The sequence below is a fragment of the Ambystoma mexicanum genome, chromosome 3q (assembly GCF_040938575.1).
Source record: "Ambystoma mexicanum isolate Mex_15411 chromosome 3q, UKY_AmexF1_1, whole genome shotgun sequence".
Classification (NCBI taxonomy): domain Eukaryota; kingdom Metazoa; phylum Chordata; class Amphibia; order Caudata; family Ambystomatidae; genus Ambystoma; species Ambystoma mexicanum.
Genome location: NC_090926.1, coordinates 36,313,479 through 36,328,230, shown reverse-complemented (window position 1 = coordinate 36,328,230; position 14,752 = coordinate 36,313,479). Strand labels below are relative to the sequence as shown.

General features: G+C 50.2%; 1 protein-coding gene across 2 annotated transcripts in view; it reads left to right on the top strand.

The window, feature by feature from the left end:
- The window catches only part of CIMIP4 (ciliary microtubule inner protein 4), a 960,512-nt gene that overhangs the window by 220,215 nt on the left and 725,545 nt on the right, over window positions 1–14,752 (top strand). The gene's annotated exons all lie outside the window — the stretch shown is intronic.

The window sequence follows — 14,752 nt, the reverse complement described above, 5'->3', positions numbered from 1 at the left end:
AAGCAGCGCTTCCCCGGCTGTGAGACACAACCCGAGATGTCCTGGATGCTCCAATCTCAGGTGAGGAGGTAGAGGAAGCCATAAAATCCCTTAAATCCCGAGCTCCTGGCCCCGATGGATATTCCACCAGTTTCTATAAGATCTTTAGGCCCCAATTGCTCACTCCACTAGTGAAGCTCTTTAACTCCTTTAGGGACACGGGCGCCGTAACCCCCTCCATGCAAGAATCAATCACCGTCCTCCAACCCAAACCTGGGGGGGACCCGAGGAACCCTGTTTCTTACAGACCAATCGCCCTGCTAAACATTAGCGCCAACATCTACTCTAAGATTCTTGCGACACGCCTATCTCACATATTGCCTGATATAATCCACCCTGACCAGACCGGGTTTATTATGAACAGATCTACAGGCAATAACATCCGTAGAGCTCTGGACTTGGTGGACCTGGCCACCCAGGACTCCCAGGGACAAATACTTATGGCCCTCGATGCTACCAAAGCGTTTGACAAGGTGAACTGGACCTTTATGAGGCTCCCCTTAGAAGCCTTTGGGTTTGGGCCGGAGTTCCAAGCCATGGTCCTGGCTAACTATAACTCACCAAAGTCCCTTCTTAGGATCAATGGCACCTCTCCAATCCAATCTCCCGGAGCTGCGGAACTAGACAAGGATGTCCGCTATCCCCGCTCCTATTTGCATTGATCATGGAACCTTTTGCCCAAAGAATCAGGCTGAATAACCTTATCAAGGGTCTCCAGGTCGGCCCCTCACAACATAAAATCGCCCTGAATGCAGACGATGTCCTGCTCACCATCTCAGAGCCCTGCACCTTACTGACGCACGCCGTAGCCTAAATAGACAGCTACGTAAGGGTCACTGGCTTTTCCATCAATTTTGACAAGTCCACGGCTCTGGGGATAGGCATAGCCCCAGCGGAACGGGAAGCATTGATCCCAATTGGTCCTATTCAATGTAAGACGAAGGCAATCCCCTATCTGGGAATCCAAGTCCTGGCAAACCCGAGGGACGTTTATCATGTACATTTCCCCCCACTCTTTAAAGAACTGGAAGACGACCTGAAGCGCTGGACATCCCAAGAAATATCACTAATGGGCTGCATCACCGCCTGCAAAATGAACCTCCTCCCAAGATTCTTGTATGCCTGCTCATCCCTCCCTGTTACAATCCTGATGCCAGCCCTCCGCGACCTGCAGACGAAAGTGCTACGATTCATCTGGAGGGGCAAAAAGCCTAGGATTCCCCAAAAAACAATGCTAGGTAATGCAACACTAGGCGGTCTGGCGGTCCCTGACCTGCAGGGATACCAGATGGCAGCACAACTGGCGTGCACCCAGGCATGGCAGGTATCCACTGGTCGCCCTAGATGGGTGGAGCTTGAACAATCACGCCTATCTCTCCCCCTGCCCTTTCTTCCACACATCTCACCCCTGAGGCGGCGCCAATGGGAGGGACTACTGTTATCCACCAGGCACACTATAGACACTTGGGACAGAGCCCTGAAGCAGAAGGGGATCCTAAAGGACTGAACCCCTCATCCCCGGTGTTCCTTAACCCGGCTTTTTCACCCGGGGCAAATCCCCGGAACTTCAAAACCTGGATTGCAGGGGGCCTGGAGACTCTGGGACAGCTTTTTGAGGGAGGACTGCCCCGTACTTTCAAACAATGTAAGGAAGCCTTCCATCTTCAGGAAAAAGACAGATTCTCCTACATTCAGCTTCGTCACTGGTGCTCCCACCCGCAAACCCGCCAAGCAGCAACTCGCCCCCCTACGGCCCTCGAACAGACTCTTAAAGATCTCCCGACCCAAGCCAAGATCTCCACTTTATACAGACGCTTGCAGGGAGACTTCCTTGCCTCAAAAACCTGATGCATGGCACAATGGGAGGCAGACTTAGGCCACCCTGTGGAGGATCAGACTTTGGTGGAAATATGGACCCGCGCCTGTTAAGACGGATTTCTGAACTCTGTCCTGGTGGCGCAGAAGTTCAGAAGGCCAACCTAATTACTTGGAACAGGGTAACCTCTGGACAAGCCAGACCAATCAAGGTAGCGATCGCGGCGGTCAAGACTAGGTCTCAAGAGGGGTGAGGGTGACTGAAGGCCCGCAATGAGCACACAAAGCAAGAGCGCTAACAAACTACTCCAAACAGTTGTTATATCAAAAATAGATACACATTTATTTTAAGGCCTTTAAAATAATGACCGTAGCGAGAAAATCACAATATCACAATATTAAACCAACACATACCATATCAACACAATATATATACAAATACACAGTCGCAAGCGTTTAAAGCACGAAATATGTAGTCCACCTGCCAGGGAAGGAAAACAGGCAGTGCGATAATGCTTTCGACTCAGTTCGCCTTCATAGGCACCTAACTAGATGGAAGTCCGAGCCCTGCGAAGAGTGGAGCCTTGTGCTCAAAGTACCTGCCACGCCGGTGTCAACGGGCAAAAGGGGAAGCTCTTCGGAGGAAGTCAGGCAGTTCGGGTTAGTGCACAGCAGAAGGAGAACAGGTTCCGCAACTCAAGCGCAGCCTCCACAGCGGGCAGAAGCAGAGCGCGGCAAAAGGGTGCTGTTTTTACACAGCAGGGAAAAGCAATGGGATACTGCAGGAGGGCGACCAGATCCTAGATATACTACTCACCGGTCCCCGAAGCAAGCAGACCCAGGCTCCTCCACGATAGTTTCAGCAGCTGGCAGGTTCAGAAGAGCAGGGAACGCTTTGTAGTCGTGTAGAGCAAAAAGACGTCCCAATCGACGAAACCGGCACAGTTTTGTTGCCGCACAGGACAACGGAGCGGCCGTGTGTATTCGAGCCAAATGAACCCTCCTCCCTTCAGACCTGGGAACGCCAAGCGTACGAAGCGTGGGAGAGGGACAAGGACTCGCAATACAACACAACCTGGCGGCGGTTGCAGAGCCAAACTCCTTTGTAAGCTGGTCAGTCAACTGGATGGCCCAGAGACGCTTCCGAAGGCTTACTTGGCAGGAGATGGTTGAAGATGCCGGGAATAGCTGTTCCTGCTATTCCAAAGGTCGAAGCACCAGTACAGGCCTTCTGGTTCGATCAAAGGAGGAAAGGGTTTCACAGGACGACAGCAGTGCAAAGGAGGAATCCTTCAGCGGGTCACCAGCGATTCCTCGGTCCAGCCTCTTGGTTGCAGGATACTTGGCTCCTGTATTCCTTCGTTCGTGAGAATTCAGGAGATCGACCTGGTAGTGGTGTTTCCAGCTCCCTCTTATCCACGGTTCCCTTCGCGCCAAAACGGAGGGGAGCCAATGGGAGATCCACTCATCAAAACACATACCATACGTGGACCAATCACGGACCACGGTGGTCCCAGGCATTCACACCACCCTAGACTCTCTGGCACCCAGGATGTGTATTGGGACCAGACATCCCAGCCCACACCCTGGAGGCACACAAACGACATGTAGAATCCCGCGAAAGCAACCACGTTTCGCGGGAAAGTACATGCCCAAATAAGGAAGGCCCCGGGTCGCCGGACCTGGGGAAGGTGAAGGGAGCAAGACGGACAGTGGACAAGACAAAGGAGCCTTGCGGCCTGGCCATTTTGGGAGCCAGGCCACCATTTTGGGTTCAGTGCAAAAACGTGCTCAGAACGCCAAAAGGAGCTCAAAATAAACAAAACGATCGCTGCCACCATTCCAGTCCCTGAATGACTTGCACCGATCAAATACCATCCTAAAAGAGTATCTAGGGCCCGTAGAAGGCTAGAGACCCAAGAGAGCTGTAACTTAGCTTACAGTGCCCTCTTGTGTCGTGTTGCACTAAAGCTGCGACACGATAAAAGAAACTACGGGAAACCACGTTCCCCGGTACTGACTGTCTTAAGGGCATGTCAGTTTCCCCGTAAGAAAGGAGCGAAAGCCCAGAGAAGTGCAGCAGAAGGCTGTACTTCTCTGGCAAAGTCAAGAACAAGGTTAAAAACAATAGCAAAAAGTTTAGGGGTTGCCACATGGAAGGAAAATTCCCTACAATTACGAAATCTTTCCTAACACTCGCCCCTCCCAGACTATGGACAGGGGGAACTAATCCACCCCTGGATGAGTCTCTTGTTCAGGTCGGTTAAACATTCTGGACAACCCATCAGCATTGCTATGTTGGACACCTGGCCTATGCTCAATAGTGAAGTCGAAGCCTTGAAGACTTATGGACCACCTAAGCAACTTTGGATTCTCCCCCTTCATGTTCATTAGCCACTTTAACGGCTTATGGTCAGTCTGCACAGTGAAGTGGGTCCCATAGAGGTAGGGCCTCAGCTTCCTTAGGGCCCACACAACAGAGAAACATTCTTTCTCTACCGTGGACCACCTGAGCTCTCTGTCCTTAAGCTGGCGACTAATAAAACCGATAGGGTGTTCCTTACCCTTCTCATCTACTTGTGATAGTACAGCTCCTATCCCAGTGTCAGAGGCATCCGTCTGCACGATAAAAGGTCTTTGATAATCAGGGGCCCTTAGGACAGGGGCCTGGCACAAGGAGTCTTTTAAGCCATTGAAGGCCTTCTCACACTCGTCGGTCCAAGTTACCTTCTTGGGTTTCTTCGGAGTTGTGAGGGCAGTCAGAGGAGCAGCTATGGTGCCATAGTCTGCCACAAAATTGCGATAATACCCCGTGAGTCCTAAGAAGGCTCTCACTTGGGTTTGCGTAGTGGGGGTAGGCCAGTCTTGTACTGCTTGTACTTTACTGGGTAGAGGCTGTATCCTCCCTCCACCTACTTCATGTCCAAGGTAAACCACTGAGCCTTGTCCAATCTGGCATTTACTAGCCTTTATGGTCAAGTGGGCTTTCTGAAGAGCCTGGAGCACAATCCTGAGGTGTTTCACATGGTCTTCCCAGGTGGCACTGAAAACTGCTATATCGTCCAGATATGCAAGACAGAATTCGTCCAACCCATTCAACACATGATTCACAAGCCTCTGGAAAGTGGCAGGTGCATTCTTCAACCCGAACGGCATTACCCGGAATTGGTAAAGGCCGTCTGGTGTAGAAAATGCTGTCTTCTCCCTGGCATGTTCTGCTAACGCTATTTGCCAATAGCCAGCAGTGAGGTCAAACGTGCTGAGGTACTTGGAGGCACCCAAAGTATCCACCAGCTCATCTGTTCGAGGCAAGGGGTGGGCATCTGTCTTGGTGACAGCATTCAGAGCCCTGTAATCCACGCAGAACCTCAATTCAGAAGTGCCTGCTTTTGGAACCAGAACCACAGGACTGGACCAAGGACTACTAGAGGGTTCAATCACCCCAAGGTCTAACATTTTGTTGACCTCGGTCTTAATATAAGACCGTACTTTATCCGACATCCTGTATCCCCTACTTTTGGTAGGTACACTGTCTCCTGTGTCAATGTTATGTTTGCACCAAGGTGTCAAACCAGGGGACTGTGAAAACAGGGGGGAAAACTGCCTAAGCAAACTTTTCACCTCAGCCTGCTGATCAGAAGTCAGGTGAGGGGCCACTCGGACACCCTCAACGGAGCTATCTGAAGGACCGCTCTGGAACAGGTCGGGGAGAGGTCCAGACTCCTCTTCCTCAACGTCTGATGCCAGTAGCAGTGCTGCGATTTCGACTCTTGGGACGAAAGCCTTCAGCCTATTCACGTGGAACACTTTTGGAGCCTGTCCAGGCCTTCCAAGGTCCACTAAATAGTTTACCTCACCCAGGGGCTCCACCACTGTGTAAGGGCCTGACCATTTGTCCTGTAAAGCGCGAGGCCTTATTGGATTCATGATCAGGACTTGCTGACCAGGTGTAAAGTTGATGAGGGAAGCTTTCTGGTCGTACCAATGTTTCACCAGCGCTTGCCCTGCCTTCAATTTATCACTAGCCAAGCCCATCAGAAGTACCATCCATTTTCTGAGCCCTAGCACATAGTCAACTACATTGGTAGTAACAGGGGGAGTGGGCATCTCTCATCCCTCCTTGACAATGGCTAAGGGTCCCCGTACGGGATGACCGAACAGAAGTTCGAAGGGGCTGAAGCCAACACCCTCCTGTGGTACCTCTCGGTAGGCAAACAGCAAGCATGGTAAAAGAAGATCCCATTTTCTTCTCTGGGGCTCCTCCAGAGCCCCAATCATGCTCTTTAACGTTCTGTTGAAACGTTCCACCAGACCATTGGTCTGGGGGTGGTATGCAGAAGAGAACTTGTAGGTGACCCCACATTCTTTCCACATAGCCTGCATATACTTCGACATAAAGTTGCTGCCACGATCTGACACAACTTCTTTAGGGAAGCCAACCCTAGTAAATATGCCGAGTAAAGCTTTTGCAACTGACTTGGCAGTTACAGTTTTCAATGGGATGGCCTCAGGATACCTGGTTGCATGGTCGACCAGCACCAGGATAAACCTATTGCCCGAGGATGTTTGCGGGTCAAGGGGACCGACGATGTCGATCCCTACCCTTTCAAATGGTACCCCCACAACTGGGAGCGGTACCAACGGAGCTTGGATTGTCACGCCAACCTTACCAGACAACTGGCAGGAGGCGCAACTCCTGCAGTGACTTTCTACTTGCACCCCCATCTTGGGCCAGTAGAAGTGCATGGATAACCTTTGCTTGGTCCTCTTCATACCAAGGTGACCAGCAAGGGGAACTTCATGCGCAAACTGCAGGAGGAAGGGTCTAACAGCAAGGGGAACCACCAACCTCCTATGGTCTCCTTCTGTAGACTCTGTGGGCTCACTATACAGGAGTCCACCTTCCCAATAAATCCTATGCTTCCCAGGAGGTTCACCCTCAAGCTGGGAGCAGGCCTGTCTCCTTAGGCCTTCCAGAGATGGGCACTCACGTTGGCCTTTACTGAATTCGTCCCTATCAGGACCTCCTTCAACTAACAAGTCTTTTAGTTCCGGATGGTCGTTGGGGTCGAATACTTCAGGCATCGCCACCTCCTCGTCAGGCTCGGGCGATTGACCAACTTCCTCCACCGCAGTGGTAGGCGAGCTCGGGGGAATATTCTCTTTCCCCCGTCTTGACTTGTAGACTCCTTTCGCCTTGGGTTGCCCCTTCGGCTGGGGCGGCGTATTGGACTTGGCCAATGCTGCCCGTGCTTGAGACCGTGTGTAGGGTCGTTCGGCAGTGTCTCCTACGAGCCCTAAAGCTCTGAGATCATTACCTAATAAGACCTTTCCCGGGACGTTTCTCTGAATGCTCACTGGAATCCTGACTGCTGTACCATTTAAAGTTAGATTAACAGGGATCACGGGAAACATACGGAGGGGGCCGTCAGCCAACTTAGTGGGCATCAGAGTAGCTCTGGCAACTTCCTCTGAGTCTACCAAGGTAGAATCCACTACAGTTCGACTGCACCCACTATCCCTAAGAGCTGGAGTATCCACTCCATTGATCAGCACACTGTCTTTAAAGTAGTGCTTGGTATTATCCGGAATCCTAGCATACGCCTCTGCGACTTTAGGCTCCCAGGAACCCAGGGACACTAAAACTACCTCGGCCTCTATTCCGCTGGGAAATGAGTCCGAGGAGAAGGATGCTCCTGTAATCTCTTCTTCCTCGTAGGAGGAGAAGGCCAGATTAGCGGAGTGGACCCCCAAAGGTCTAACCTTACAACGGGGATCCCCCTTCACATGGTCAGTTGCTCCACAAGAAAAACAAGCCCCAGTGGGTCTGTTTACGTAGGGAGGCTTACTGTAACCAGAGTTCTGTTTCGGAGGCGCACCTCCACTACCCTGTGAGTTCTCTTGTGTCTTACCCTTGTTTTTCTTTTTGTGGCCCTTTTGGGAAGAAGATTTAGCAGATTCCCCACCCTCCATATCTTTGGACTTTTTCCCCTCCTCCTGCTTACCAGGATGAGTTTTGTCCTTATGGGACACTCGATGTGACACCCATAAGTCTGCTGCAATGGCCAGCTTCTTAGGATCTATCTCCTTCGAATCGGCCAAATGCTGCTTAAGCTCCGGGGAAGAAGAAGCAAAAATGTGTTCCAGCATGACAAGATTTATCATGCCGTCGAAGGTAGAAACCTTATAGCCTTCGACCCAGCCAGTTAAGTTTTTCAAGGATTCAGCGACATAAGATACCCAAGTACCACCTTCCTTTTTCTCATACTCTCGAAAACGCTTTAAATATTGGGCCGGAGTCTTCCCAAACTTTAAAATGAGAGTTTGCTTTAACATTGCGAAATCAGCCCGCTCAGCCTTCGACATTTCCATAATGGCACTACAGCCAGAATGGGGCAGTCTACTGAGCAACCACGCAATCTTATCAGCATTGTCAACTTCCTGGACCTCGCATGCATACTCAAACGCATTCAGCCAGTCCATTATGTCATTCCTCTCTTCATACACACTGAGCAGATCTTTTGGAAACCGTGGATGAGAGGAGGCCCCAGACCCATGTCCAGGACCCTTGGATCCATTTGCAACCTGAAGCTTGGCCAGTTCCAACTGGTGATCCCTGTCTTTTTGTTTTTCTGCCTGTTCGATTTTTAGTTTGGCTATGCTGAATTCAAGCTCCTGCTGCCTAAACCGCAGCTCTTGCTTCTTGAATTCAAGCATAGCCTCCCCATCAACACTGGCAGAGGAAACATTAGACATTACATCCTCCCCGTCCTCGTGGTCGCGGTGGAACAGTGCGGCGGCAGAACCGTCGGTTCTACCAGTGAGAGCAGCCCCACCACCTTCCGCACTGTCCTCAGAAGTAATAGCGTCAAGCTGCGCTTCTTGCCACGCCACAATTCTTTGGATCATTTCCAATTTCGTGCCTTGAGAGGAAACACCTCTCTCCGCACACATCTTTTTCAGCGTTTCTGATTTGGAAGCATTTAAAGTTAACAACGTACTTGTTTCCATACTGTTTGATAGGACTATGGCCATTTTAAAGTTATACTACAACAATTCACTACGTGTACTGGTTGGAATAACCTGAAATGCCTTAGTTCGAGCGCAACACTGGATACCTTCAGTCGTATCCCACCGCTGTACACCAATTTGTTAAGACGGATTTCTGAACTCTGTCCTGGTGGCGCAGAAGTTCAGAAGGCCAACCTAATTACTTGGAACAGGGTAACCTCTGGACAAGCCAGACCAATCAAGGTAGCGATCGCGGCGGTCAAGACTAGGTCTCAAGAGGGGTGAGGGTGACTGAAGGCCCGCAATGAGCACACAAAGCAAGAGCGCTAACAAACTACTCCAAACAGTTGTTATATCAAAAATAGATACACATTTATTTTAAGGCCTTTAAAATAATGACCGTAGCGAGAAAATCACAATATCACAATATTAAACCAACACATACCATATCAACACAATGGGCCTCATTACGACCCTGGCGGTAAGGGGTTAACGCCAGCGTTAGCTGCGCCGACCCCTTACCGCCAACTACGAGGTCCCTTAGCGCCATGGCGCTTTTAACACCTGCTTTTAGCAGGTGTTAAAATCCATGGCGCTAAGGGACCATGTTGTTAATTACGCCACCGTAATTTACGGTGGCGTAATTAACGCCTTCCCCACTCCCATTATGCCCTATGGGGCAAAAATGGGAATGGGGAAGGGTAAATGGGGATTGGGGACTTACCGCCCCGCCGACCTTGGAATGGGGCGGTAAGTCCGCCAACCACCATGGCGTAAACGTAGTTTACGCCATGGTGGTAAAGTCACGGCCCAGGCGGTAACTTACCGCCTGGGTCGTAATGAGGCCCAATATATATACAAATACACAGTCGCAAGCGTTTAAAGCACGAAATATGTAGTCCACCTGCCAGGGAAGGAAAACAGGCAGTGCGATAATGCTTTCGACTCAGTTCGCCTTCATAGGCACCTAACTAGATGGAAGTCCGAGCCCTGCGAAGAGTGGAGCCTTGTGCTCAAAGTACCTGCCACGCCGGTGTCAACGGGCAAAAGGGGAAGCTCTTCGGAGGAAGTCAGGCAGTTCGGGTTAGTGCACAGCAGAAGGAGAACAGGTTCCGCAACTCAAGCGCAGCCTCCACAGCGGGCAGAAGCAGAGCGCGAGCGCGGCAAAAGGGTGCTGTTTTTACACAGCAGGGAAAAGCAATGGGATACTGCAGGAGGGCGACCAGATCCTAGATATACTACTCACCGGTCCCCGAAGCAAGCAGACCCAGGCTCCTCCACGATAGTTTCAGCAGCTGGCAGGTTCAGAAGAGATGGGAACGCTTTGTAGTCGTGTAGAGCAAAAAGACGTCCCAATCGACGAAACCGGCAGAGTTTTGTTGCCGCACAGGACAACGGAGCGGCCGTGTGTATTCGAGCCAAATGAACCCTCCTCCCTTCAGACCTGGGAACGCCAAGCGTACGAAGCTTGGGAGAGGGACAAGGACTCGCAATACAACACAACCTGGCGGCGGTTGCAGAGCCAAACTCCTTTGTAAGCTGGTCAGTCAACTGGATGGCCCAGAGACGCTTCCGAAGGCTTACTTGGCAGGAGATGGTTGAAGATGCCGGGAATAGCTGTTCCTGCTATTCCAAAGGTCGAAGCACCAGTACAGGCCTTCTGGTTCGATCAAAGGAGGAAAGGGTTTCACAGGACGACAGCAGTGCAAAGGAGGAATCCTTCAGCGGGTCACCAGCGATTCCTCGGTCCAGCCTCTTGGTTGCAGGATACTTGGCTCCTGTATTCCTTCGTTCGTGAGAACTCAGGAGATCGACCTGGTAGTGGTGTTTCCAGCTCCCTCTTATCCACGGTTCCCTTCGCGCCAAAACGGAGGGGAGCCAATGGGAGATCCGCTCATCAAAACACATACCATACGTGGACCAATCACGGACCACGGTGGTCCCAGGCATTCACACCACCCTAGACTCTCTGGCACCCAGCATGTGTATTGGGACCAGACATCCCAGCCCACACCCTGGAGGCACACAAACGACATGTAGAAGCCCGCGAAAGCAACCACGTTTCGCGGGAAAGTACATGCCCAAATAAGGAAGGCCCCGGGTCGCCGGACCTGGGGAAGGTGAAGGGAGCAAGACGGACAGTGGACAAGACAAAGGAGCCTCGCGGCCTGGCCATTTTGGGAGCCAGGCCACCATTTTGGGTTCAGTGCAAAAACGTGCTCAGAACGCCAAAAGGAGCTCAAAATAAACAAAACGATCGCTGCCACCATTCCAGTCCCTGAATGACTTGCACCGATCAAATACCATCCTAAAAGAGTATCTAGGGCCCGTAGAAGGCTAGAGACCCAAGAGAGCTGTAACTTAGCTTACAGTGCCCTCTTGTGTCGTGTTGCACTAAAGCTGCGACACGATAAAAGAAACTACGGGAAACCACGTTCCCCGGTACTGACTGTCTTAAGGGCATGTCAGTTTCCCCGTAAGAAAGGAGCGAAAGCCCAGAGAAGTGCGGCAGAAGGCTGTACTTCTCTGGCAAAGTCAAGAACAAGGTTAAAAACAATAGCAAAAAGTTTAGGGGTTGCCACATGGAAGGAAAATTCCCTACAATTACGAAATCTTTCCTAACAGCGCCCACTCATCATCTGCCTGCGTCACTAACAGGGAATGTGCCTACAAAATCCTGCTGCGCTGGTACTACCCCCCCTGAGGCTCCACCATATGAACCGGGCACTCGACCCTGCTTGTTGGAGACAATGCAGTAATCCGGGGTCTTTTTTCCACATGTGGTGGACGTGCCCAATGGCCCAACAATTCTGAAAGCAATGTTTAGCCACCACCGAAGGGATCACCCAGACGGCGCTTCCACTAGAGCCTGAGCCCATCCTCCTGGGTGCCCCTGTCCCTCGGATCTATCCACGGTCCAGAGCCACGGCCAAGCTACTAACCCAATGCCTTTTGGCAGGAAGAATAGTGGTCGCCCGTTCATGGAAATCCACAGACGGTCCTCTCTTGTCCCTTTGGTGGGAGAAAATATGGGATGTATTAATCGCAGAGAAAGTAACAGCGGCCAGGGCAGGTCTCCTCCACCGTTTCCAGAACATTTGGGGCCCATTACTTGACTACGACCTGAAATTTCCAGCCTTGACTTACAAATCCCAGCAGGCCGGGAGGGTCCTGGACGATGGGGGCACACCCCAGGAGGGGGGGAGAGGTAAAGCAGGAATGGAAAACTTGGACTTCTAAAACGCCGGCCCGGCAAGGATAGAGGGGGAAGAGAGGGACGGAGGGAGGGAATGAGATTTCAACATGATGTATAACATGCTTTGACGAAAACTTGTTATTGTTACCATTCTGCCTTGGTTTAAAATAAACATATATTTTTTTAAAATAGCTGCCAAAACTGTTTCCTCAGAAAATCTAGGAAAAGTAGACCAGGTCTTGGCTACAAAAGGAGCAGGAACAGCATGCGGAGAGATAATATTGCCGGTCAATGAGTCCCTAGTCACTATTGAGGAGATATTTTGCTGAATAGTGTCAATCTTCGTAATGAAGAAGTGCGATAAAGCATCACATAACTCTTGAGTGGGAATAACAGTAGGAATGAGTCTTTCTGATGAGGCAAGAGCCTAGACAGCTGAAAACAGAGCCCTCGGCTGGGATAGAGAGGACTCGATATTAGTATTAAAGTATAAAGTTTATGCGGCTTACATTTTGGCCGAGCAGGTGGTGGAACATATTTTGTATTGTATTTTAAGGATGGGATCATATGTTCTCCACCATTTGCGTTCAGACTGACGTAGTTTAAGGCGTTCTTCTTTCAAAAGATTGGTAAACCACAGCTCTGCTGGTAGCCTACGAGGTTGAATCAATCACAGCAGTGTTAGCAACGTCGAGGAATGACTGAGATAAAGAAGATAGCAACACTGCTTTGTCATTGCGACATTTAGCTTGAATCATGCTAGCCAAGATTTGAGTGTCTACCACGCGCCAAGAGTGCTGTCAGATTTTATCTACTGGGATTTTAGTGGGCTTGCCCATGCCTTCCAGTCTGCAAGAGACCAAGAAATGGTCTGACCACAAAATGGGTTCAACTGACTTCAACGTTAGGACCACCAGATGAGTATATTGGACCTGAAGGTTAGCTATTAGATCTGGAAATTGTTCAAGAAAACTGCTTTGGGAAGAGCCCAGTGGACGATATATGAGCAGAAAATGGCATGTACTAGTGGATGAAATCACACATCTAAACAGCAAAGTATCCATAGGGACATTATGAGGACAGTCCAGTTGGGTTATAATAACTTCCGTCCTATATATGACTGCAATCCCACCCCCATGATGAGGTGGCTGGCGATCTGCATGCAAGATGCAGAAGCCTGGGGGGATGGCTTGAACAAGAGATGGAGCAGAGCTTGCCTGTAGCCACGTCTCAGTGAGTCACAGTAACGTAGGACGACGATCTTCAAGCAGAATACGTAGCTCATCTTCATGTGCAGGGAGCGAGCGAGTGTTAAATAACAGTACTGAAAGGTAGTTTAAATTAGGTGATTCACTGAATGGGGATTTGAGAGCTGTTATTTTAGGTTCAATAGGGTGGCAATTCCAGCCTGATGGTAGTTTGGTAGCCGCCGGGGTGAGGACCACTAGGTATGCCTTGGAGAAGGTAATACAATGCCGGTCCTCCCTGGCCGCGACACGGACGGGCACAGACGGGCTTGCCTTAAGTGCGCCTTTGGCGCGCTGGCGGCGTGCCCGCTGCGCCCGTCCGCTGTGCTGGTGATGAATGAGGCACATAAATGCCACTAACAGGAGGGAGGGGAGGCTAAGCCTGCCCCCTCACTGAAGTAGAAAGAGGACTGCCGCTAAGCGGTGTCCCAAGTAAAATCCACACAGAAATAGGATTTGAACAAATAAACAATGTTAAAACCACAAAGATGCACTAATATATCAGGGCAGTAATAATCCACATAATAAAAGAGCTTATGTTAAAAACAAAGGAACAAAGAGGCTTTATAATGACTCCCCCGTAGCGAGCAGTGTCACCTCTCCACCGACTGATGTTCAAACGGCACTAAATGCCGGTAACAGGAGGGAGTTGATAGTCATAGGTTTAGGAGGAGTAGTGAGTTTAGGGTGCCCTGTAGCCGGCGAGGATGGTTGGAGTGAGAATCAATGAGGGTGCAGTAAAAGTCAATTTCCACTCTAAGAGAGCACTTGAGAGAGTTCATGGCAGAGAGCGGTAGAGTTTCAGGTCCTCATGCGAGTGGGTATGCCTCCATTTACACAGCAGCTGACTCATATCTCCGGTGAGTGTATGAATGGGGCGACCTATGGATGAGGTGGCTGAGACTTAGGGGTGAAAGTTAGCGATGAGAAGTGAGAGGAGAGTGAGTCATATAGCAGGGATTGGAAGCTGGAGAAGTCAGTCTAAGTGAAAGGGACGTCAGTTGTGAAGGAGGAGATTGAGAACTGTAGGTCCAAGAGAAAGGGAGGATTGGCAGAATGTTTAAATTTCATTTTAGTAATATGTGTGACAAGTGGTGAGGAGAGGTCAGAGGGTGGAAAGAAGATGGTGGTGGAAACAATGGAGTGATCAGATAGGGATAGTGTAACAGTAGTATTAGTGGATGTGAGAGAGGTAGAGATGAATATGAGATCCAAAGAGATATCCCCGGTGTGGCTAGGTAGGTTATGGATAGAGCAAAGAGCATGGTCACTAAAAAAAACAGAAGCTCAGATTTCTGAGAAGAGGTTGGGGGAAGGTTAAGGTCACCTAAGAGAATAAAGTGATGTTTAGTGGAAATAGAATCAATGAGTTTCCCAGGTTCATCAAAGATTGCTCCAATGGAACTAGGAGGACGATAGATGGAGATGATGTAAACCGAGTGAG